Source organism: Paroedura picta, chromosome 13, assembly GCF_049243985.1.
Source record: "Paroedura picta isolate Pp20150507F chromosome 13, Ppicta_v3.0, whole genome shotgun sequence".
NCBI lineage: Eukaryota > Metazoa > Chordata > Lepidosauria > Squamata > Gekkonidae > Paroedura > Paroedura picta.
In genome coordinates this window covers 43,154,096-43,177,474 of record NC_135381.1, presented here as the reverse complement: position 1 = coordinate 43,177,474, position 23,379 = coordinate 43,154,096, and the positions used below count along the sequence as shown (strand labels likewise).

The 23,379-nt window shown below is 48.4% G+C and overlaps 1 long non-coding RNA gene across 1 annotated transcript; it reads left to right on the top strand.

Moving 5' to 3' along the window:
* Nucleotides 1-20,848: 20,848 nt before the first annotated feature.
* On the top strand, nucleotides 20,849-22,552 carry LOC143822814 (uncharacterized). The gene is made up of 3 exons (XR_013226266.1): nucleotides 20,849-20,949; nucleotides 21,392-21,689; nucleotides 22,172-22,552. It is a non-coding gene; the product is annotated as an uncharacterized LOC143822814 (long non-coding RNA).
* Nucleotides 22,553-23,379: the final 827 nt, after the last annotated feature.

The following is a 23,379-nucleotide window of genomic DNA, read 5'->3' as shown; positions in this document are numbered from 1 at the left end:
GAAGGACCCCCCCCTCCCCGCAAGCCGAATCGTGCCGTGCAGAGGGCTGGCGTCGACTCCGAAGTCTGGCCCTCCCCCGAGCAGCCCTTGACTCGGATGCAAGCCCCGTTCAGCCCCAGCAGCAGACTTACTCCTGAGTAGGGGGACACAGGAGATCCCCTTCACAATCGGGGCCAGGGAAGGGGCACTGCTGAATGTGCCCCTGGAAGGAAGAAGCTTTAGGTGGGGGAGGGTCCAACCTCTGCATCCTGGCACACTCTCCCAGCCTGGCATCGCCAGCTTCCTAGTTGGGCCCTCTCTCTGCCCCTTAAACGTAGGTCTGATGATCTGCAGGGGAGGCTGTTTCCCTCTTCAAGCTGCCCACTTGGAGGGCACCATCTGCCACGATGGGAAAGGAAGCACCATGCAAGGGAGAGGGGGGAGCCATGTGGGTCAGAAGCAGCAGAACCAAGTTGGAGTCCAGGCTGGGGCCCCTTTAAGTCTACGCTTTGGGGAGTGGGCCCTGTTGGACTCAAACCTAGTCCTACCCAGATAACCTTTAGTGTAAAGATCTTTTTTAGACACCCCCCCCCCCCAGGAAATAGGCGTGGAGAAAGCAAGCTTATGATGGGCCGCTGGTGGCAGAGAGGAGACCATCCGCTGGTCACAGCCAGGGCACCAATCCTGCTCCAGCCAGGCCTCTGCAGAGGAGCAGCAACAGGGTGAGGTGCTGGGCAAGCCGCACAGCAGAAAAGGGCTCCAAGCCCTGGAGGGCCCCAGCAGGTGGCTTCAGCTCCTCCGTACAGGGATGGGAGATTGCTCCCTGGAGCCCAGCCACAGCCACCCCAAGAGACACCAGCAAGACCAGGATACACAGACCACCCCCCCCCCATAACTGCACCAAGACCCTCCCATCTGAATTAAACCTAATAAACAAAGCATTCAGGGGACTACCATTCAAGACAGGGCTCTTCTCAGCCACATTTATGCTGCCCACAAGACAAAGTCCTTACCGAGGACTAGAAACTTAGATGGTTTCCCTCTACCGGCTCTCACCTGCCCAGCCAGTAATTCCCTCCCTCCAAGGATAATTAACAGCTGGAGGGGGAGGACGAGTGGGTTGCTTCATTCATGCCCCTGTGGCCTAAGCAGGTCTGTGTGGAAGGAAGCTTTACTCTACTGAGTGCAGTTTGTAGGCCTACTCCCTTGCATTGTTAACTTAGAAGCACGGGACACCAAATTGCATGTGTCTTACTCCAAAGTAGATGCATCCCTTCTGCTCTACTTTGAACACAAGAGGAGCCATGTTGGATCAGGCCAATGACTTAGCCAGCACTTGTGGGTGGAGACGGACAGGGCAAACAACTAGTCTCTTAATTGTTTCTTTTCACAACTGGGAAAGTGCCTGCTAATTACTAATCTCGACATTTTTATTTCTCCAGTGCTTTTGTGAACTATAAGTGAACTGAAAAGGGCAGATTTAGTAAAGAATTACCATATTGCATAATCTGGATATTATGATACAGTTTACTAACTGGTGTAATGGTTAGGAGTGTGGATTTTTAATCTGGTGAGCCAGGTTTGATTCCACACTCCCTCATGTGCAACCAGCTAGGTAACCTTGGGCTCCCCATGGCACTGATAAAGCTGTTCTGGCTGAGCAGTAAGCTGCTTTGAGACTCCTTCGGGTAGAGAAAAGCGGCATCTAAGAATCAACTCTTCTTCAGTCATATCAGGGCTTTCTCAGCCTCCCCTCCCTCAAAGGGTGTCTGTGGTGGGGAGAGGAAAGGGAAGGAGATTGTAAGCCCCTTTGTGACTCCTTTAGGTAGAGAAAAGAACACGCAGTAATGGGTTTAAACTACAACAATATAGGCTAGATATCAGGAAAATATTTCTCCCAGTCAGAGTAGTTCAGCAGTGAAATGGGCTGCCTAAGGAGGTGGTGAGCTCCCCCTCACTGGCAGTCTTCAAGCAAAGGTTGGATGCACACTTTTCTTGGATGCTTTAGGATGCTTAGGGCTAACCCTGCGTTGAGCAGGGGGTTGGACTAGATGGCCTGTATGGCCCCTTCCAACTCTATGATTCTGTGGTTCTATGATTCTAAAAGTGGCACATAAGAACCAACTCTTCTTTTTCTTCAGTAATATCAGGGCTCTCTCAGCCTCCCCTCCCTCACAGGGGGTCTGTTGTGGGGAGAGGAAAGGGAAGGCAAATGAATCATAGAATCATAGAATCATAGAGTTGGAAGGGGCCATACAGGCCATCTAGTCCAACCCCCTGCTCAACGCAGGATTAGCCCTAAGCATCCTAAAGCATCCAAGAAAAGTGTGTATCCAACCTTTGCTTGAAGACTTCCAGTGAGGGGGCGCTCACCACCTCCTTAGGCAGCCTATTCCACTGCTGAACTACTCTGACTGTGAAAAACTTTTTCCTGATATCTAGCCTATATCGTTGTACTTGAAGTTTAAACCCATTACTGCGTGTCCTCTCCTCTGCAGCCAGCAGAAACAGCATCCTGCCCTCCTCCAAGTGACAACCTTTCAAATACTTAAAGAGGGCTATCATGTCCCCTCTCAACCTCCTTTTCTCCAGGCTGAACATTCCCAAGTCCCTCAACCTATCTTCATAGGGCTTGGTCCCTTGGCCCCAGATCATCTTCGTCACTCTCCTCTGTACCCTTTCAATTTTATCGATGTCCTTCTTGAAGTGAGGCCTCCAGAACTGCACACAGTACTCCAGGTGTGGTCTGACCAGTGCCGTATACAATGGGACTATGACATCTTGTGATTTTGATGTGATGCCTCTGTTGATACAGCCCAAAATGGCATTTGCCTTTTTTACCGCTGCATCACACTGCCTGCTCATGTTTAGTTTACAATCCACAAGTACCCCAAGGTCTCGTTCACACACAGTGCTACCTAGAAGCGTATCCCCCATCCAGTAGGCATGCTTTTCATTTTTCTGACCCAGATGCAGAACTTTACACTTATCTTTATTAAATTGCATCTTGTTCTCATTTGCCCATTTTTCCATTGTGTTCAGATCTCGTTGAACTCTGTCTCTATCTTCCGGAGTATTTGCCAGTCCTCCCAATTTGGTGTCATCTGCAAACTTGATGAGTAGTCCCTCCACCCCCTCATCTAGATCATTAATAAATATGTTAAAAAGTACCGGGCCGAGCACCGAGCCCTGAGGTACCCCGCTACTCACCTCTCTCCAGTCTGATGAAACACCATTGACAACAACTCTTTGAGTGCGGTTCTCTAACCAATTCCCTATCCACCTAACTATCTGAAAATCCAGATTGCAGTCCTTCAACTTATCCATCAGAACATCATGGGGAACCTTGTCAAAAGCTTTACTAAAATCCAAGTAAATGACATCAACCGAATTTCCCCGATCCAGCAAACCTGTTACTTGGTCAAAAAAGGAAACTAGGTTGGTCTGGCAGGACCTGTTGGAGACAAATCCATGCTGACTTCCTTGGATCACCAAATTGTCCTCCAGATGTTTGCAGATCGCTCCCTTTAATATCTGCTCCATTATCTTCCCCACAACAGAGGTCAGACTCACTGGTCTGTAGTTTCCTGGGTCATCCTTCCTCCCTTTTTTGAAAATCGGAATAATGTTTGCTCTCTTCCAGTCCTCCGGGACATCTCCAGTCCTTAAAGAGGTTCCGAAGATGATGGACAAGGGCTGTGCAAGTTCTCTGGAAAGTTCTTTGAGTACTCTCGGGTGCATTTCATCTGGACCAGGGGATTTGAACTCATCCAGTGCAGCTAAATGCCTCTCGACAACCTCTCTATCCATGTTAACCTGCCACCCAGACACTATCCTTTGGCTACAGCCATCTCTAGATGTGCCTAAACACTTTGACCTGTGGGAAAAAACAGATGTAAAATAGGCACTAAGCCTTTCTGCTTTCTCTGCATCTTTCGTTAGAGTTTGTCCATCCGCACCCAACAGCGGGCCTATTGCCTCTTTTACTTTACGTTTGCTCCTCACATAACTGAAAAATCTTTTCTTGTTACAATGGGCTTCCCTGGCCAATCTTAGCTCACTCTCAGCTTTGGCCTTTCTGATGATTGATCTACAGTGCCTAATAACCTGTAGGTACTCTTCTTTAGAGCTCTGTCCTTTCCTCCATTTCCTGAACATTTTCCTTTTCTTTCTTAGTTCCTCTTGTAGTTTTCTGTTCATCCAAATAGGCTTCTTAGAGCTCCTGCAGTGTTTTCGTATTTCTGGAATAGTCATTGATTGAGCATGCAATAGCTCTTGTTTGAGTAGCGCCCACCCTTCACATGCTCCCTTCCCTTCCAGCATTCTCGTCCATGGTATGACACTCATCATGTCTCTGAGTTTATTAAAGTTTGCCCTACGAAAATCCAACATCCGCGTCTGGCTACAAGCTTCCTTGGCTCCCCATCTCAAAAGGAATTCTATGAGGACATGGTCACTTCCCCCTAGGGTCCCCACCTCCTTCACCTCATCCACCAACTCTTGCCTGTTGGTCAGTATTAAGTCCAGTATGGCTGAACCTCTTGTGGGTTCATCTACCATTTGATAAATGAAATTGTCAGCCAGGCAGGTCAGAAACTTGCATGACTGAGGACGCTTCGCAGGGTTTGTTTCCCAGCACACATCTGGGAAATTGAAGTCACCCATGATGACAGGGTCCTGCCGTTTGGATATTTTCTCAAGCTGCTCACAAAGTGCAGCATCCACATCCTCTCGTTGGTCAGGCGGTTGGTAGCAGACACCAACCACCACACTGTTTGTTTTCCCCTCGCTTATTTTCACCCAGATGCTTTCCACTGTAGATATGCTCTCCTTCACTAGAATTTCCTGACAGGTAAGCCCTTTCTTCACATACAGTGCCACTCCTCCACCTCTTCGATCTATTCTGTTTTTTCTGAACAGTTCATATCCATCCACCATTACATTCCAGTCATGAGAATCATTCCACCAAGTTTCTGTGATGCCTACTAGATCATACCTTTCCATCAGCATGAGTACTAGATCATACCTTTCCATCAGCATGAGCAAATGGAAGCCCCTTTGTGACTCCTTTAGGTAAAGTGGCACGTAAGAACCAGAATTCAGTAATATCAGTGCTCTCTCTGCTTCACCTCTCTTCAGAAAGGTCAGAGGAGGGTCTGCTTTTTCATCCCAACTGAGAAGCAGTCAGTCTTGCTGGAAAGGAGCTGGTTCCTACTCCCAAGGAGGCTCTGAAGAAGAGTGGAACCGAGAGACATGGTAGCTATTTTGGCCTGAGGGTCATAGAATCATAGAATAATAGAGTTGGAAGGGACCTCATGGGTCATATAGTCCAACCCCCTGCCCCACCTAGTAAGGGTTGCTCCTGGGCTGATTACCCAGCGTGTCCTAGTGGCCTTTAGGAAATGCCTGGAAGGACACTCAGTGGACACTGCATCCTTCACAGACAGACAGTCTCAAATTGGCTGTCTTTCAGGACGAACTCATTGGTCAGCAACAATTCTGCTCCCCAGACCCCTGGAATTGTGGGTAACCTACACCCTGCTCTGCAACCACTCCGCCTAGATCAGGGCCAATGCCTCTGCCCCATCCTGGTCCTTGTGCAGCATTTCATAAGTTTCATTAGCCAGCGAATGGTAGCAGCAATCAACCTATCCCAGCCCAGCCTCGGAAAGATAATTATTGCTCTTGCTTTGAGAGTCAAAGGAGCCTCCACATGAGGCCCGTCTCTCCAAATGCACATTGTTCCTATTGCTTTCCTGTGCTGAACAAGAACAACCTACAGCTCTTGGTTCTGTACAAATTATTCCAATTGTGGTGCAAGTTAATGATACCTTCTGTAAAACCCGCTGATTACGGAAAACGAACAGCTCTTTCTTGTGGGGCGTGTCCCCTCGGGCGTTTGTCAAGCTACTGAGAGTTGATTCATTGACCCATCTCCCATGGGGCTCCTGGGAATTGTCGTCCATGGTCATCTGGAGGGCCGCAGTTTGACTACCCCTGCGCCAGGAGTTTGCAGAACTCTTTGGCTTTAATTGCAAATGACGTTGATGCATCAGTGTTGGGGGAGGGGGTTGCCATGCTCTGCCACCCGCAGGGGTTCCAGGCATTAGAGAAACAAAGAATCTGAGTTTCTCCCCAAGGGAAATTTGGTAGCAACTCCTTCCTTATGTTCTGTAAATTAGTAACAATAATACCAACAGTAGTGGAAGAGTAAATCTCACGGCCAGAAGGATCAGTGTGTCTACCCTCTTTGTCGAGAGGCACTGACTACTGATTTCTATTCACCTTTAGCTGGCTATTCCAACCCCAGACCTTTGATTAGAACTGACCAAAAGGACGCAAAACATCGTGGAAGAGTTCCTGCAAACTCTTCAGTGGACAAGATGCTACAAAACAGACCCCTCAATCTGCCCCTACCAATGTGTCCTCGAGCCCTGGAGGGGCTCAGCTTTTTTGAATGCCTCCCCAAACAACCTGCTTCATTTCCTTTCAGTTTTGCTTGCTGGGAGCTCCTGGGAAAGGGGATGAGTGCCTGCATCCGTAACTTGCCATTTCCTCTCCCAGGTGTCTCTGAGAGGGGGCGGGGCTACAGGGCACTTCTCGCTGTCCATCATCCAGATAATATTAAATACAGGCCCTGGGGAAGCTGCACCTGGTCAATCACTGACAAGAGATGATTTGCACTGTGGCTGGAGATGCAGAACACCAGAGCTTCCTGGGAGATGTACTAGTCTCCCAGCTAGGAGCAATTAACAGGAACTTTCACCCATCTTTTGGCCATCCGGCTCCCCGGGGGCCCCAAAGCATGGCCTCAAGAGTGTAGCACTGTGCCAGGCAAAAGGAGCTATGTGCTTCAGCTTATGTGCGGTGTGTGGAGGGAATGGCTTATAGTGATACAATGCATTTACTGATGATGATGATGATGGTGTTACCTGTTCAGTCATGTCTGACCCTAAGAGATTCTACAAGAAAGTCTTCACCATGTGCCCCTGTCTCTGACTGCTTCTGTCAGTTGGTTCATGGTCATCCCTGTATCAGCTTTGATCGTGTCGAGCCAGCAGATCCTTTGGCGACCACGTTTCCTTTTGCCGCTGACCATGCCGAGCATTAAGGATTTTTCCAGCGAGTTTGATTGCATGATGTGTCCGGAGTAAGTGAGCTTTAGCCGTAATATCTTCCCTTCTAATGATATAGTTGGTTTCCTCCTCTCTAAAACTATCTTGTTGGTACCTTTGGCTGTCCGTGGTATTCACAGCATTCGTCTCCAACACCATAATTCAAAAGCATAAAGCATCTATTCTCCCCCTGTCTTCCTTCTTCAGGGTCCAGCTTTCGCACCCATAGCTTGTTATGGGGCAGTGTCAGGATCAGGTATTAGGAGAAGCATTGCTACTGCCAGACCGATATGATGGACAGGATCATTGTCCTGAAAATTAAACATGACCTTCACATTCCTCCTTACCTTTAAACAAGAAAATCCACTCCTCTTTTGCCTTTTGATATGATGTGGAGGCTGCAGGCAAGAGAAGCCCTCCAGGAAAAAGCAGAGAACAGATCTAACCTGACTTACAGATCAGCAGCAAGTGAAAGATGCCTCATCCAGCAGAAATGAGGCAAAAGAAAGAAAAGGAGAACTCATTTTCTCTTCCCCTAGATTGGCTTCTCTTACCTTGGATCACCTCTGAGATTTGGGTTTTTCATTATTTCCCATTAGGTTGTCTGGAGTTTATGAAAATGGAAACCGGAAAGTTTCTGCAAGCAATTAATTTGTCCCAGTTTGACTTCACGGGTCTTTGTTATGTGCAAACTTGCTCAAATCCTTCCTCTTTCTCCACGCCTTCGGTTTCTGACAAGGAAAAGAGGGAGGGGTGGGCAGAGAGCTCACAGAACCCTCTTGCATCCTCCTCAAAGACAAAGAGGATGTCTCCAAATCTAAGGTCCTGCTTGCCATGTGCTGCTCCAACATTGTGGCTGCCCAGGTCAGGATGCTTACAAAACGGCTCGCCATTCAGATGCTCACAGGGATGACTGACAGCCAGAGAGGTACAAGATACAGCAGGGAACAAAGCGGCTTTCAAAGGCATCTCAGTTGCTTCCACCAGGAGCCCATTGGGAGTAATTCTTCTCCCACGCCTACACGGATATTTCGGGAACTTTTTTCTTAACGCTAGAATCTTAGGGGATCAAACAGACTTCTCAAGTGATGGTCACAGCCTGGCCCCCTTGGGATTCCTGTACCCCAAGAGAAGTTAAGTCTCATCACATGGACAACCAGCCTGTAGCCACTGGTGACATATGGTTAGAACTCACTATAATGGTTGGGATAGGCAAGAAAAGTAATTTGCCTGCTCTTCAGATTCGGTGATGAAGGTCACAGAGCTGACAGCTCCCAACAGCCCAGAGAGAAAGTCATGCTGGAGAAGACAGAGATTGTTCTGCATGAGGGATATCATTTGGATTTTTAAAGAGTTGACTTTTTTGTCTGTTTCTGCACTAACGTTTGCTTCTTTAGGCACAGTCCCAAATTGCCCCCTCACTTGCCATGCAGCAAAGAAATCCCCAGAAAACTAGATTTAATCTTTTCAAGGGGGGGGGGATCTAACGAGGTCTGATTTGGGGCTGCCCAATGTGGAAATGGTTTTCCCCCCCTATGGCTGCCATTTTGAGAATTTGGTATTTGGCCATGCCCCTTTCCACATCACTATGGTAAGCGGCGGTATATACATTCAAATATAGATAGATGATGGATGGATGGATATAGGTATCCAGGCTTGTCAAGGACAGAGCCCGGCGCAGGTGCATTTTTCAGGCAGGAAAGTAGCTCAGTGTGTTTGTGGTTTTGTACCGTTCACCTGCCGTACAGTTCCGCTGTCGTTTTCTCCATGGGAGAGTCGTGGCTCTAGAACGTGGTTTAGCAAGTCACTCTGCTTTTATTGTTGGTGAAAGCAACAGGCTGGGGAGAGGTGGAGGGACCCCCATTCTGCACAATGCCATAGGAGCCACCCCATTTTCTCCAGGGCACTCTTGTCTGGACAGCGGTTATAATGCTGGGAGAGCTCCAGGCTGGCAACCCTGCCTCTAGTGTAACTTCCTCAGTCCACAGACACAAAAGAACGTTGTCTCCTTCCATTCCTGAAAGTGCTTCAGCAGTCCTTTATTGTAATTGAAAGGACCCAGACTTTTCCAGGGCCTGCTTTCATCCTACCTTTCTGAGCCGATAATTCAAAGTCATCTTTCCAGGGTGGATTTTGCTACCCCGGACGGAGAGAGAAACAGCCTGAATGTCTTTCAACTGTTGTCATCCCCTATTTCCCCTGTGCTATTATTGTGGTTTTGCACAGAGCTCAAGCTCTTTAACGGGAGACCGATTTGATTGACAGGACACCAAAGCCATCTTTTCAGGAGACGTTTAATGAGCCTTGGCCTGACCTTCCTTGGAGAAGCAGCACATTTTCAAAAATTGTACCACTAGGATGGAGCACAAAGGAAAATCTCCGGCAGAACGGAAGGGGGTGAGTCTCTCCCAGTGGCCTCTTTCTGTCAGCTGCCTGAGTTTCCAGCCTGCAACTCTTCTTCTCCCTTTCATGTCTACAAAATGCCCTTGTAGAATTCTACTGCTTGGCCTTGATCATTTCCAGGCAACATCGTCTCCCTTCAGCTCTTTGACCTGCTGCCCCGTGCTGGCATTTACTCTGAGAAACTCTCAGCACCAGCATCCGTCTGAGTTGATGGCTTTTCTTTCTTTCTTTTTTTTTAGTGTTCAGTCCACTCAGGTGAAGGACACTCTAAAGATAAAGGACTCTGCTGCTTGCATTTTGTAAGAATAAAAAGGTGACAAGAGCATAGGGATGCCAGCCTCCAGGTGAGACCTGGGGATCCCCTAGAATTACAGCTTTTCTCCAGACTACGGGTACCAACTGCCCTGGAGAAATGGGATGATGGGGGGGGGGAGACAACTCTATGGCATTGTACCACACTGATATTTCTGTCCTCCCCAGGCTCTATCCCCAAATCTCCAAGAGCCTTCCAATCTGGAGCTGGCAAGCCTATCTCCCACACCTACGCCTATGGCTGGGATACCTGGCAACCCTAATTTTTCAAAAGATTATAAAGTGAAAACTTCAAGACTGCCAGAGGTTGTTGGGAACTGCTTTCCTCCAAAGCCAAAACCAAAAGCAAAGCAAAACAAACCTTACTTCTTACCTTTAAGAAGGTGACACAAAGCAGGCTATCAGCTTTTGAGGAGGTCAGAACTCCCTCTTGGGTTGGATGTTCTCTCAAGGCTTGCTCTGAACTTCAGTTCTTCTTTTTAAATGTCCAGGCTAATGAGACTTCTGACGAACTTAAAAGATGGCACCTTGTTTTATTTTACTTCATTTATTCATCATCTTTTTACCCAGAGCAGCTTACACCATAATCCTGGGCTCTACTTTATTGGAAAATTAGCCCAGAGAGAGCCTGTGATTGGGCCAAAGTGACCCAGCAGGCTTCCAGTACTAGAGCAGAACTTTCTACCTGGTACAATGGATCATGGCGATAGAAATCAGAGAAGAATTCAATGACTCCCCAGTCCTGTCCAACCCCACAAGAGCCACAACCCCAGCTTCATGCTTGAGCAGGGCAGATACATGTGCAACTAGCGTAGCCTCTTTAAGCCTTATTTGGCCCTCACTAATTACACAGATGGCTAAGATGAGAGCAACTCACGCACTGTGCTCAACCAGAGATGGTTCTCAGTGGGACACCCATGTCGGTAGGGCAGGGGGAGAGCCTTCTACCCTACATGCTGTCTCCTTGCCTTTTAGAGAGGGTGTCCAACCTCCATTGTTGAGGCCTGCTGTAGCCTAAAACTGTGGTCCCCAACCCCCGGTACTGGTCCGTGGATCAGTTAGTACCGGGCCATGGCTCCTCCTCGTCCTCTTCCCCGGCTGCTGCCTCGGGGGCTGCCCTGCCACTCTGCCACTGGCTCACCTTTGGTGCTCTCCAGCAGCTACCATGGCTGGGGCTCCCCCTCAACGTGGCACTGCGCAGTTGCTGCTGGCAGTGCCCCCCAGTGGGCAGTGGGAAGTCAGGGGCACCGGCAGGAAAGCAAGCGGAGCAGGGGCTCAGGCAGCAGCGACGTCCCTCGGCAAAAGACTACCCTCCCCTGGGCCTCAGTAACATTGTCAAGCGTTGACCGGTCCCCGGTGATAAAAAGGTTGGGGACCACTGGCCTAAAACACAAAAGGGAAATAGGGCTGATAATATTACGGCTGGTATTAGGATGCTCTAATGAGCAGCACAGATGTAAAATGCCCCCACAACTTTCATCCACAAATAGAGCCGCTCCAAATGAATTGTGAGAATCCAGTCCTGCTGCCTCCCTAAAAAGTTCCCTCGGGGACGTGCATTAGACCCGGAATTTTCCACTGTTGTATCACCAATCCTGACACACATTTCAATTTCACATCAAAGACCGCAAGAAGCAACCCTCAGAGATCTGTGCTGCCTGCAGAGAGGGGTGGCTCTCCTGCCAGCATGACCTTTCTCTTCTTCCCATTGCCTTTCTGCTCATCCTAAACATTTTAAGAGGATGAAAGGCTCCAAGAGTGGAGCAAATTAATTTCTAAAAAAGTATTGGTTTGCCTGTAAATGTATGCTTTTAGCTAATGCCGGGAAGAGAGTCTGGGCAGGCAGTAAAATCATGTGGCACATTTTTACAGTGTTCTCCGCTTTGGAGGGGGACCTCATGATGCTTCAAGAAGAACTAAGAAAGAAAAGGAAAATGTTCAGGAAATGGAGGGAAGGACAGAGCTCTAAAGAAGAGTACCTACAGGCTACTAGGCACTGTAGATCAATCATCAGAAAGGCCAAAGCTGAGAGTGAGCTAAGATTGGCCAGGGAAGCCCACTGTAATAAGAAAAGATTTTTCAGTTACGTGAGGAGCAAACGTAAAGTAAAGGAGGCAATAGGCCCACTGTTGGGTGCGGATGGACAAACTCTAACGAAAGATGCAGAGAAAGCAGAAAGGCTTAGTGCCTATTTTACATCTGTTTTTTCCCACAGGTCAAAGTGTTTAGGCACATCTAGAGATGGCTGTAGCCAAAGGACAGTGTCTGGGTGGCAGGTTAACATGGATAGAGAGGTTGTCGAGAGGCATTTAGCTGCACTGGATGAGTTCAAATCCCCTGGTCCAGATGAAATGCACCCGAGAGTACTCAAAGAACTTTCCAGAGAACTTGCACAGCCCTTGTCCATCATCTTCGGAACCTCTTTAAGGACTGGAGATGTCCCGGAGGACTGGAAAAGAGCAAACGTTATTCCGATCTTCAAAAAAGGGAGGAAGGATGACCCGGGAAACTACAGACCAGTGAGTCTGACCTCTGTTGTGGGGAAGATAATGGAGCAGATATTAAAGGGAGCGATCTGCAAACATCTGGAGGACAATTTGGTGATCCAAGGAAGTCAGCATGGATTTGTCTCCAACAGGTCCTGCCAGACCAACCTAGTTTCCTTTTTTGACCAAGTAACAGGTTTGCTGGATCGGGGAAATTTGGTTGATGTCATTTACTTGGATTTTAGTAAAGCTTTTGACAAGGTTCCCCATGATGTTCTGATGGATAAGTTGAAGGACTGCAATCTGGATTTTCAGATCGTTAGGTGGATAGGGAATTGGTTAGAGAACCGCACTCAAAGAGTTGTTGTCAATGGTGTTTCATCAGACTGGAGAGAGGTGAGTAGGGGGGTACCTCAGGGCTCGGTGCTCGGCCCGGTACTTTTTAACATATTTATTAATGATCTAGATGAGGGGGTGGAGGGACTACTTATCAAGTTTGCAGATGACACCAAATTGGGAGGACTGGCAAATACTCCGGAAGATAGAGACAGAGTTCAACGAGATCTGAACACAATGAAAAAATGGGCAAATGAGAACAAGATGCAATTTAATAAAGATAAGTGTAAAGTTCTGCATCTGGGTCAGAAAAATGAAAAGCATGCCTACTGGATGGGGGATACGCTTCTAGGTAGCACTGTGTGTGAACGAGACCTTGGGGTACTTGTGGATTGTAAACTAAACATGAGCAGGCAGTGTGATGCAGCGGTAAAAAAGGCAAATGCCATTTTGGGCTGTATCAACAGAGGCATCACATCAAAATCACAAGATGTCATAGTCCCATTGTATACGGCACTGGTCAGACCACACCTGGAGTACTGTGTGCAGTTCTGGAGGCCTCACTTCAAGAAGGACATCAATAAAATTGAAAGGGTACAGAGGAGAGCGACGAAGATGATCTGGGGCCAAGGGACCAAGCCCTATGAAGATAGGTTGAGGGACTTGGGAATGTTCAGCCTGGAGAAAAGGAGGTTGAGAGGGGACATGATAGCCCTCTTTAAGTATTTGAAAGGTTGTCACTTGGAGGAGGGCAGGATGCTGTTTCTGCTGGCTGCAGAGGAAAGGACACGCAGTAATGGGTTTAAACTTCAAGTACAACGATATAGGCTAGATATCAGGAAAAAGTTTTTCACAGTCAGAGTAGTTCAGCAGTGGAATAGGCTGCCTAAGGAGGTGGTGAGCTCCCCCTCACTGGCAGTCTTCAAGCAAAGGTTGGATATACACTTTTCTTGGATGCTTTAGGATGCTTAGGGCTAATCCTGCGTTGAGCAGGGGGTTGGACTAGATGGCCTGTATGGCCCCTTCCAACTCTATGATTCTATGATTCTATGATTCTATGCTCAGAGCTGGAAGGAGCTGCCTCCTGGTGAACAACTTTGCCTCTTGCCAAAAAATATCCACAGTAAACTGCTTGTTGAGTCCACAAATTGTGTGTGGCAACAGCTTGACTCCAGAGTCACAGTCCAGAAACAGCAGTGGGATCGAAAGGGAATCAAGCATCCTTCTGGGAAGTTCGGAGGTGCCATTCACACAGACATCTAGCAATATGGGGACAAGAAACCCTCCTGGCTGCAGCATGTAGGAATGCATGGGCCCAACCACAAGGAGGTTTCTCAGCCACATGGGTTTTCTCACCCTCTCACCTGCAAGTTGTGCCATGATTGGGTGGGGACATGTCAGATGACACAACGGAAATGGGATTCTGCCAGGAGAAAGCGACTCCCAAGAAGGTGGGTGTATATATAAAGGGCACGACTGATCATCTAGTCCAGTGGCTCTCAACCTTCCTAATGCCATGACCCTATAATACAGTTCCTCGTGTTGTGGTGACCCCCAACCATAAAATTATGCACGTGTTCTTTCACAGAAATTAAGCCAAAAGTGACCAATGGCGTGAAGATCCATTGTTCAGGATTGTATATAAATTGGTTATAAATTAGTTATAAATTGGAGGGCACCTTCAGGAGGAGCAGCAACAGTGGTGGCAACCCCCCCCCCCCCGGCCAAGCTGTTCACCCTGCCGTGACCCCTGTGAAAGTGTCATTTGACCCCAAAGAGCTCCTGACCCCCAAGTTGAGAACCACTGATAGAGAACCAGTTCATAGGACCATTTGCCTTGTGTGTGATTGTGTAGAATTCATATCGTTGGTTTGTTTTTTTAAAAAAGACAAACAGAATATAAAAAGACTACATCAAGTGGTCTAGATGACGTGATAGAAGTTTATAAAATTATGCACGGGGTGGAGAGAGTTGACAAATAGAACTTCTCACTCTCCCAAAATACTAGAACTTCCTGGCATCCGACGAAGTTGATGGGCAGTAGCTTAAGGGGGAATAGAAAGAAATGCTATTTTACACAGAGAGTGATTAAAAGGTAACATTTGCAAAATTTCCTGCCAGCCTTCTATGGGGCAAGCAGAGACAACTCGTCAGCCGAAGATGAATAAACAGAAAGAAATTTCCAAGCTGGCGATGGCAAAAAGCTTTATTCAGAACAAGTTGCTAGGTATAAAACCTCATTTTTGTGTTTTACTTCCTCAGTAAACTTATTTCTTAATTGTTTTTTTTTTCAGGGATACAAACAAAGTCTTCAACCCACTACCTAATTCTTATATTTTATATACCTTATACTTCAATCAATCAATCAATCAATCAATCAATCAATCAATCAATCAATCAATCAATCAATCAATCAATCAATCAATCAAATACATTTATTGGCATCTTAACACAGCCCACGGCGCCGTGGGCGCCGCGGACTAAATAAAGCCGTAAAGGCTTTGTGGGAGGAGTTAGGGTGGGCTCTGTCTGGGATGAGGAAGGGTCCCAATTGGCCCCTTCCTCTGGACAGACCATTGGCCCGGCCGATTCCCGCCCTGGCGAAGGGAGCAACTGCGAGTTGCGCAGAGTGCGGCTCACAGTTGCTCTCTTGCCGCTGGCCTGACGCGGTGAGAGACGCGAAGTGCCTCTCGCCGCGTCAGGCCAGCCCCTGCCCAACAGAGCAGCGGCCGAAGATGGAGGATACCCCGCCACTGCCACCACCAACGCGGCCCCCACCACGGACGACAAACACCCGGGTAGGCCACGGTGCGGGGGGGGGGCAGGACAAACAGCTAGCGCCTGCTGTATTGCAGCTACAGCGGGCTTAATTACTAGTAATTATAATAAAACTTTTATACAAAAGACAAGGTGGTTCAGATCCCAGGTCACTTGGAGAAAATCCCATGAAGGAATTTTGCAAGGCCTTCAGTTATTTGAGGGTTATGATCCGATAAGAGAAGGTGCACTAATGTTGCAGGACTGTGAGTCTTGCTTGCCCCCACAAGAGGAAATGTGTGCCATTCTCTGAGATGGTTGTGTTGCTCACAAAAGAGGAGAACGTGTTCCACTGACTCAGGTTTCTTTGCAGGACATGGGCAGAGTCTGTCGGTATATTGGATTTTAGCATCCCGACCTTTAGTCACTGCTGTTGGTAGGAGGTTCTGCCTTGCTAGCAAAAAAAATCGCTTCAAGGAAGGTGATTTTAAAGATGTAAAGTACTCTGGGATCCTTCTTGCTGGGGGATAGATTTCAAAAAAGATGGGAGAGCATGTTCTATGTGCTCCAGCGATAGTGTTCTGATAGTCGATATCCAGGATTTGTTGCCTGATGATATTGTAAGCTTGGTTCTCTTCAAGGCTTTCTAAAAGCTCAATAGACAGGCCTAAAGACTTTAGGATGCTGTTTCTGTTGGTTGCAGAGGAGAGGACACGCAGTAATGGGTTTAAACTTCAAGTACAACGATATAGGCTAGATATCAGGAAAAAGATTTTCACAGTCAGAGTAGTTCAGCAGTGGAATAGGCTGCCTAAGGAGGTGGTGAGCTCCCCCTCACTGGCAGTCTTCAAGCAAAGGTTGGATACACATTTTTCTTGGATGCTTTAGGATGCTTAGGGCTGATCCTGCGTTGAGCAGGGGGTTGGACTAGATGGCCTGTGTGGCCCCTTCCAACTCTATGATTCTATGATTCTAGTTTGTTGTTAATCCTCACGAACCAGGGTGATATAAACTTATCAGACAGCATGAGGTGGATGAGACTCCCAGTTTGGGCTCTAAAGTTCAGGCGGAGCCAGTATTTAAAGATATGGAGCCAGGCTAGAGTGGCCAGTTGGGTAACGCCGGTCTCCAAGTATATTGTGAGGGCAGAGATGCATTTGGGGAGGCCCAATAAACGCAGAAGGAAGTAGGGTTGCAGCCTCTCTACTCCTGCAGGGAGGTCTAGGGCCCATACTGGAATGCCATAGAAGAGTTTTGAAATCAGCATGGTTTGAAAGATCTTAATAGCAGCAGGGAGGTTTCGACCTCCCTTAGTTAAATAGAATCTTGCTATTGCATTTGCCTTGAAATGTGTGCAGGTTGATATTTGGTACCAACGTAAGGCCCATTTCAGAGAGTGGTGAAAATGGACTCCTAAATATTTAAAGTGGTGCACTTGCTCGATGGAATGTTCATTTATTTTCCACTTGGTGAGCTTCCTGGATTTGGAAAATGCAACGATTTTAGATTTGATGAGGTGGATCCGGAGTTGATTTTGATTGCAGTAGTTTGAGAAGACTTGGAGAAGGGTTTTTAGGCCAACCTTGGTGCAAGAGAGGAAGACCGTGTCATCCACGTACAAGAGGAAGGGTGCTGGAGAGCTTCCCAGCATTGGAGTGTGGCAACGGATTCCTGTGAAATTTTCAGCCAGGTCAGATACATATAGGTTGAATAGATGTGGGGCTAAAACGCAGCCTGATTGTAAGCCGTGACTTCTTCGGGTAGTATACCTTATACTTTATATTTTAAGCCATATAATTTGGGTCTATTAGTATCAAAGGTCCATAAAGGTATCTTATAAATGGCCCCTTAAAATAGTTACCTTTATGGACCTTTAATACTAATAGACTCAAATTATATGGCTTAAAATATAAAATATAAGATATATAAAATGGATTTAGCCTTCTATGGGGAGCAGTTTCCACTAGGCAAGTATAACCACAAAAAGGTGTAACCACTTTTCTCACTGTCATATGATCTTGAAATCTCACATGGGGGGATATATAGTTTTTAAAAAAAAAACAGACTTATCCTGGATGTTTGAGGCTGATCTTGCCTTGAGCAGGGGGTGGGACTAGATGGTCTGGATGGTCCCTTCCCACTCTAGGATTCTGTGAGCCTAGTTCACCAGTGGAGGTGGGGAGCTCCCCCTCACTGGTGGTCTTTAAGCAGCGGCTGGACAGGGACTTATTCTGGATGCTAGAGGCTGATCCTGCATTGAGCAGGGTGTTGAACTAGATGGCCTCAATGACTCCTTCCAACTCCAAGATGATTCTATGACTTCTTCTGATTCAGGGAAGTAGCCATGTTGGACTGCAGAAATAGAGCACATTATGTGTCCAGTGGCATTTTAAGGCTATCAAAACTGAATGAGAGATACATGCCGATTAAAGTTTCTCCCCAGATTAAAATTTTGTTGGCCTTAAAGGTGCCCCTGGCCTCCTCAAACTTGAGCAGATCGAAGATCAGGTAGCTGTCTTGGTCTTCGGGAGCTGTCTTTCAGAGCTGCCCATTCCTACTTGCTTTGGCTCTCAAAAGTTTATACCTTAAAATCCTTGCTGCGATCTACGGTGCTATTGGACACTGCTCTAAGGATTTTATAGAAGCAACTGTTTTGCTGTTTCTCCCCCATGCAAGGACTTAAGGATCTTCAATGCAGAATTATTCTAAAGGACAGACAGTTGGAGATACCTGGCAGTAACCGGAACAAGTGGATGCTTCCCTGGGCTTGGAGGGAGGAAGTGCCACCTGAAGAGCTTCATTACCTTGCCTAGCTGTTGTGTGCATGCATGAATGCATAATGCTTGAATACCACCTTGTGTTGGAAGAGGCAAATTACACTCCCCGCGGTTTCCACTGTTGTTTATAAACAGTAAAGTAGCAGGCTAACACAACTAGTATTACCAGTTCCAGGGCTGAATCTGCACTTACTTTGTTTATTCTGTTGTGGATCCTGCTGAATTCAGATCAATTTGAACTCCGGTCTTCCTCTATCCTCGTCCCCATTGAAACAGAAAAATGTTCTGCATGTGATTAGGGAAGCTCAGAAGGGGGGGGGGGGAGCTAAGCACAGCAGGACCCTCTTTCTTTCTTTTCTTGAAGGGGGGGGGGAGATTGGAGACAGCAGAGGAGGGGGAATAAATCCAACAGGAAAATCTCTGGCGGGAGAAGTTAGGGGTTCTGGAACCTCTGCTGAAAGAAGTTAGGGTTTCCCCTTTACGGGAAGTCTTGCAACCTGGGAATGAGGAAGCCTTTGAACTGACACCCTGGCCAATCAGGGGTTTTCTGCAGCGTTGGAAGCTGCAGGCAGCAAGTTAGTTCTGGACAAGCAGAGAGCTGCATCTTTATTCATGCCAATTTTTCAGATATCGAGGGTTATATCCATTCCAGGAGTATGCATCCCTTTTGACAGGAGGAAAGCTTTCCTATTCTGCCTAATACCACAGAAAAGAACCTTCTCATGTAAAATACTGCTCTGGAATTCTGGGAGATCCCCAGGCTGCCCACAGAAGTGGCAACCTAGAAGTGTCTCCCAAGCAGAGGGAACGAATTCCAGCCCAGTTCCCCAAACTGTCCCCTAACTCCCTCTTTCTCCCCCCTCCTCTGTCTCTGCCCTGCAGTGCCTGGTTGGTCACTCCTTCTGGCTGCCCTGAGCCCCTCTGCTGTCCTCAGCACCGGCCTCTCCAAGGCTCCTTCCTGCCTCTGTCCCATTGGCTGCAGGGTTGCCATGGGGATGGCCAGAACCATTCTCGCATCACAATCTGTCCAGTGGGACATCCTGCTGCCCAGCACCGGTGGGGGCATTTGCTCCAAATATTTGGATCAGGATGAGGCCAGTACAGCCAAGCGGTGAGTCCCAGTTGGAAGAAAACAAGGGAGCCCAGTGGGTCTGAAGGAGCAGAGCAAAAGTTGAGGCCCAACAAAGTTGTACTCCAGGTGGGAGCTATTCTGTGCATGGCTGAGGAAGCCACCATGAGCACGAAAGTTCCCACCTTGAGTCAAACATTGTGGGGCCTAAAGGTGCGCTGGACTCCAATGTGTCTGAAGAAAACAAGGAACACCTGGCTGAGGAGACTACTCTGTTAATGAACCCAAAACCCTCAATACTTCTTTGCAGTCCAGCCAGGATGACCCCTGGAGTTGAAGGGGAGGCTAGGACCACATTTACAATTAATGTAAGACCAGCCAAAGGCTCCATCTCAGTAAATTCCTTGCTTAGGGTCCCCTCAAGGTCTCTAGAAGAATCTCTCAGGCCAGGAAACACCTTCTCCCTCTCCTCCTCCCTGAGAAGCCAGCCTCAAGGAAAGTGTAGAAAGGATGCGGTCAAGCGGGCTTTCTTGGGGCCAGGGACCACCATCCGCTTGGAGGCTCTTCGGGGGGAATAGACAGTGAGGTGGTCCTGCAGGTACACTGGACTCAGACGGCGTATAGCCTTGTTTTGCATAACTGTTCCATTGTGTAACCCAATCTGTGTACTCGGGCTAGCTGGGGAGGGGGCATCTGAGCAGTGAAGGATGTGGAGAACATGCCCCAAAGATGCCAAGGTGGCAGGTCTGTAAGAGACCCCTGACAAAAAGGTCTGCCCCACCCGGCAGGAACAGCAGGAAGGAGGTGCTGCAAATAAAGGTTCTCTCCTGACTCCGCTCTGTGAAGAGGTCCATGGAGGTCAGGTCTGGGAGGATGCCTCTCCTCTTGAGTAAGTGGCTCAACTGACATGTAGCCTTGTGTTTTTTACACTGTTCCTTGAGGGGCAGGTTTCTCCTCCAACTGCAGCCTGGAGGAAGGGGAGGAAGGCGGACAAGGGAGGGTTTCCAGCCGTCCCCCCTGAAGGGAGCTCAAGGCCTCCCATGCGGAGAGGAGCCAGTCTTTCTTCTAGAGAGCCAAGAGATAAAGAGGCAGTTTTGGCAGTTAGCTCCGCCCATTTCTTCCTCAGGTCTCCACTAACCTCTTGGCTACGGAGGTCTTAGAGCAGATCTTTTGGGGCAGAATATCCAGCAGGTCTTTTTGGGATAGAATTAACCTCACCCCCCTCATCACCCCCCTTGATGCTGTCAGGAGTTTCCTCCAAGCGAGCAAACTGATTTAGAGGGGCCGTCTGAAGACGAGGGGGTCGCCTGGGACAAAGGCCTCAGCTTCTGTAGTCTGCTTTCTGGCGGGAGAGGATGCCTGATCCTCCTCCTCCTCCTCCTGATCTCACAGCCATTGCCCAGGCCCCAGTTGGGTACTCATCCGATAAACCTCCTTGGACAATAAGCAAGCTCCTTGGCTGGCACTAAAAGGGGGTGTTGAAGAACTAGTAGGAACAAGGGAATCCTCTAGCTGAAGAAGAAGGTGGGTTCGGAGAGGGAGGTCTCCCCCTAGCCGGTGTGTGATCCTGGATCATTAACTAGCTCAGTTCTCTTCTGACTCCACTTCTTCTGCAGGAAGAGATCGATTCCGTCTAAAAGGAAGAAATATTTTGGGAACATCTGCCCCCCGCAGCGGAGAACCTGGCCGCCGGCCGCCTATTTTTACAAACAACGGTAAGAACCTCCAGCGGCCAGGAAAGGGGCCAGCACTCACCGTGGAGGGGAGGGGGAGAGGGAGAGCACAGAGGGTCCCAGGAAGCCCCAAAGGGTTCTCTTTCCACCCCCCCCCCCTCACATGGGCAGGACAACGGGGAGAGGGGGTGCCCCAACTGAGAGGGCATCTGGGGGCTGGAGCTGTCCAGGGCCACAAGCTCCCTCTGAGGCCTTAACTCTGCCTGAGGTCCTTCTGCAGCTCCACAGGGCTGAGCAATCGGAACGGACCGTGACGAGGCCCCGGATGGGCTGCTGGGATTTCCGTGCTCCAAAAGGCAGAGGGTTGTGGCCGCTCGGGGTTCCTGACTGTTGCCCAAGGGAAGAGCCCTCGGAAGAGCTGGGGGGGGGGTCATCTTCTCCCAGTGACTCTGTTCATTTTGCTGTTCTTGTTTTTAATTCCCAGAGGCGGCCAGGAAGACCAACCCACCGCGGCTGGAGGATCGGGGTGTGGGCTGCTTCAGCCTGGCGGGGGCTGGTAAGGGCGGCCCTGGCTCGAAGTGGGTAAGCTTAAAGCTACTGTCCGAGAGCCAGGGCCCCTCGTCCTCCCCCCCAGCAGCAGCCCCACCCCAGGGAAGACCTCCGCTCTTCCCCCCAGTGGAGAAGACCCCCCTGGTGTCACGAGGACACCAGGGCCTGAGGGGGAAGAGCGGCCCCCTCCAGCCGTGGCATGGGGTGGAAGCAGAGGCGGGAGGCGGACGGAGGTGAGTATGGTCATTTTCTACTCCCACACCGAGAAGCACATTTCCACCAATTACACCGTTCAGGAGTAGGTCCATGTGTGTAAATCTGACACCTCACTTGTCTTAGCACAGCGTGCCCTGTCATAAGAGCACAAGAGCAACCATGCAGGACCAAGCCCAGCCGTGCCGTATTTGGCCAGGGGCACATCAAGTCAGACTCTCGGTGGTCAAAACGAAGTGGCCATGAGGGCCAGAACTCTAGATGTCCTCCTACCGTTGCCCCCCAAGCAGCAGCAATGTGTGGAAGAACATTTCATTACGTGCTGAAGGGGAGATTTACTACGAGGCAAGAGGCTCCGCTCTAACTCCTGGGGGATGTTAACAGGAGATTTCACGATGTGCTGGCGGGTTAGAGAGAGGCGAGGCTTTTAGTGGCCAGGGTGGCCCAGATGTTCTCAGGGCACAATGTGTGATGCTGGAATTTCGGTCTGTTTAACCTCCAGGGGACCACCAGGACAACAAGCCAGGAGACCACTTGGGCCATCGCTGTCTCCTGACGCTTGGATCGGGACTGCTTGGCTGGCCCGTTTTGTTTGTTAACGTATAATTAATTAAAATGTTCATAAGTGATCCTGCTCTTTCTTTGGTTGTTTCCTGTTGTCTTTTATTGCAATAATGTCTTTTTTGACTTCATGGATGGGCTACTGCTTAAAATTAGGTTCGCTGGGAAAATTAGGTTCCAGGAAGGACTAAAAAATATTTGCTGGCTGAGGGTTCTGCCACTACGAATACTCTGCAGGGCCAGAACCTGCCCTATCAAATAAGTCATCTCCCCCATAAATTGAAAGAAAAATATGTACAATTGTATGTATCTGAACCAGAGTCCAGGGGCACCTCTAAGACCAACAAAGATTTATTTGAGGCGTGAGCTTTCGAGTGCAAGCCCTCTTCCTCAGACTAATACAGCTTGCACTCAAAAGCTCACACCTTAAATAAATCTCTGTTGGTCTTAAAGGTGCCCCTGGACTCTGATTTTCTTTTGGCGTGATGCTTCAGACCCACATGGCTACTCACTTAAATCTGTATGTATAAATTCAATAATAAATCCAATCCAATAATAATATCTGTCTTTTGATTTCTGATTAAGATCAGTATGACTGAAAGGTGTTAAGTCTGAAGTGGTTGGCATTTGTGGTGATGTTTTCTGTGTGCCCAACAGATGTGGTATTCTTGTATGGTTTTTAAATGTTTTTGAGCTCGAATAATAAATTGTTCCTATTTTTCTATATTTGGCTTTATCCCTAACCTTTGCGGTCCTCACTCACTTGGAGTAGTGGCAGGAGACAAGATTGAAAGGGGGCCTGAGTAAATTTTATCTGTGCAGAGTTACAGCTTGTTTTCAACTCCATGGTTCCCCTGTTTGGGGACGAATGTCACAGCTTCAGATTGGACGACAAAGTTGACGGCCGAGGAGGAATTACCAGATGCCTGGGGGGCTAAATAAGCCCCCCCAGATGATCCTGCCCAGGAAAATATGACAGCATTACAAAATCATGGGGCACAGAGGCTAGTGAAAAACACGTCAAAAGACCAGGGAGGTAAACTTTGCTGACAACCTTGGTTAAAAGAGGGTGTATGTATACATTAAATCTTCAAAAAGACACCCGTCAAGCACAGAAGGCACATTAAAAACTAGCGGGAACGATAGGGG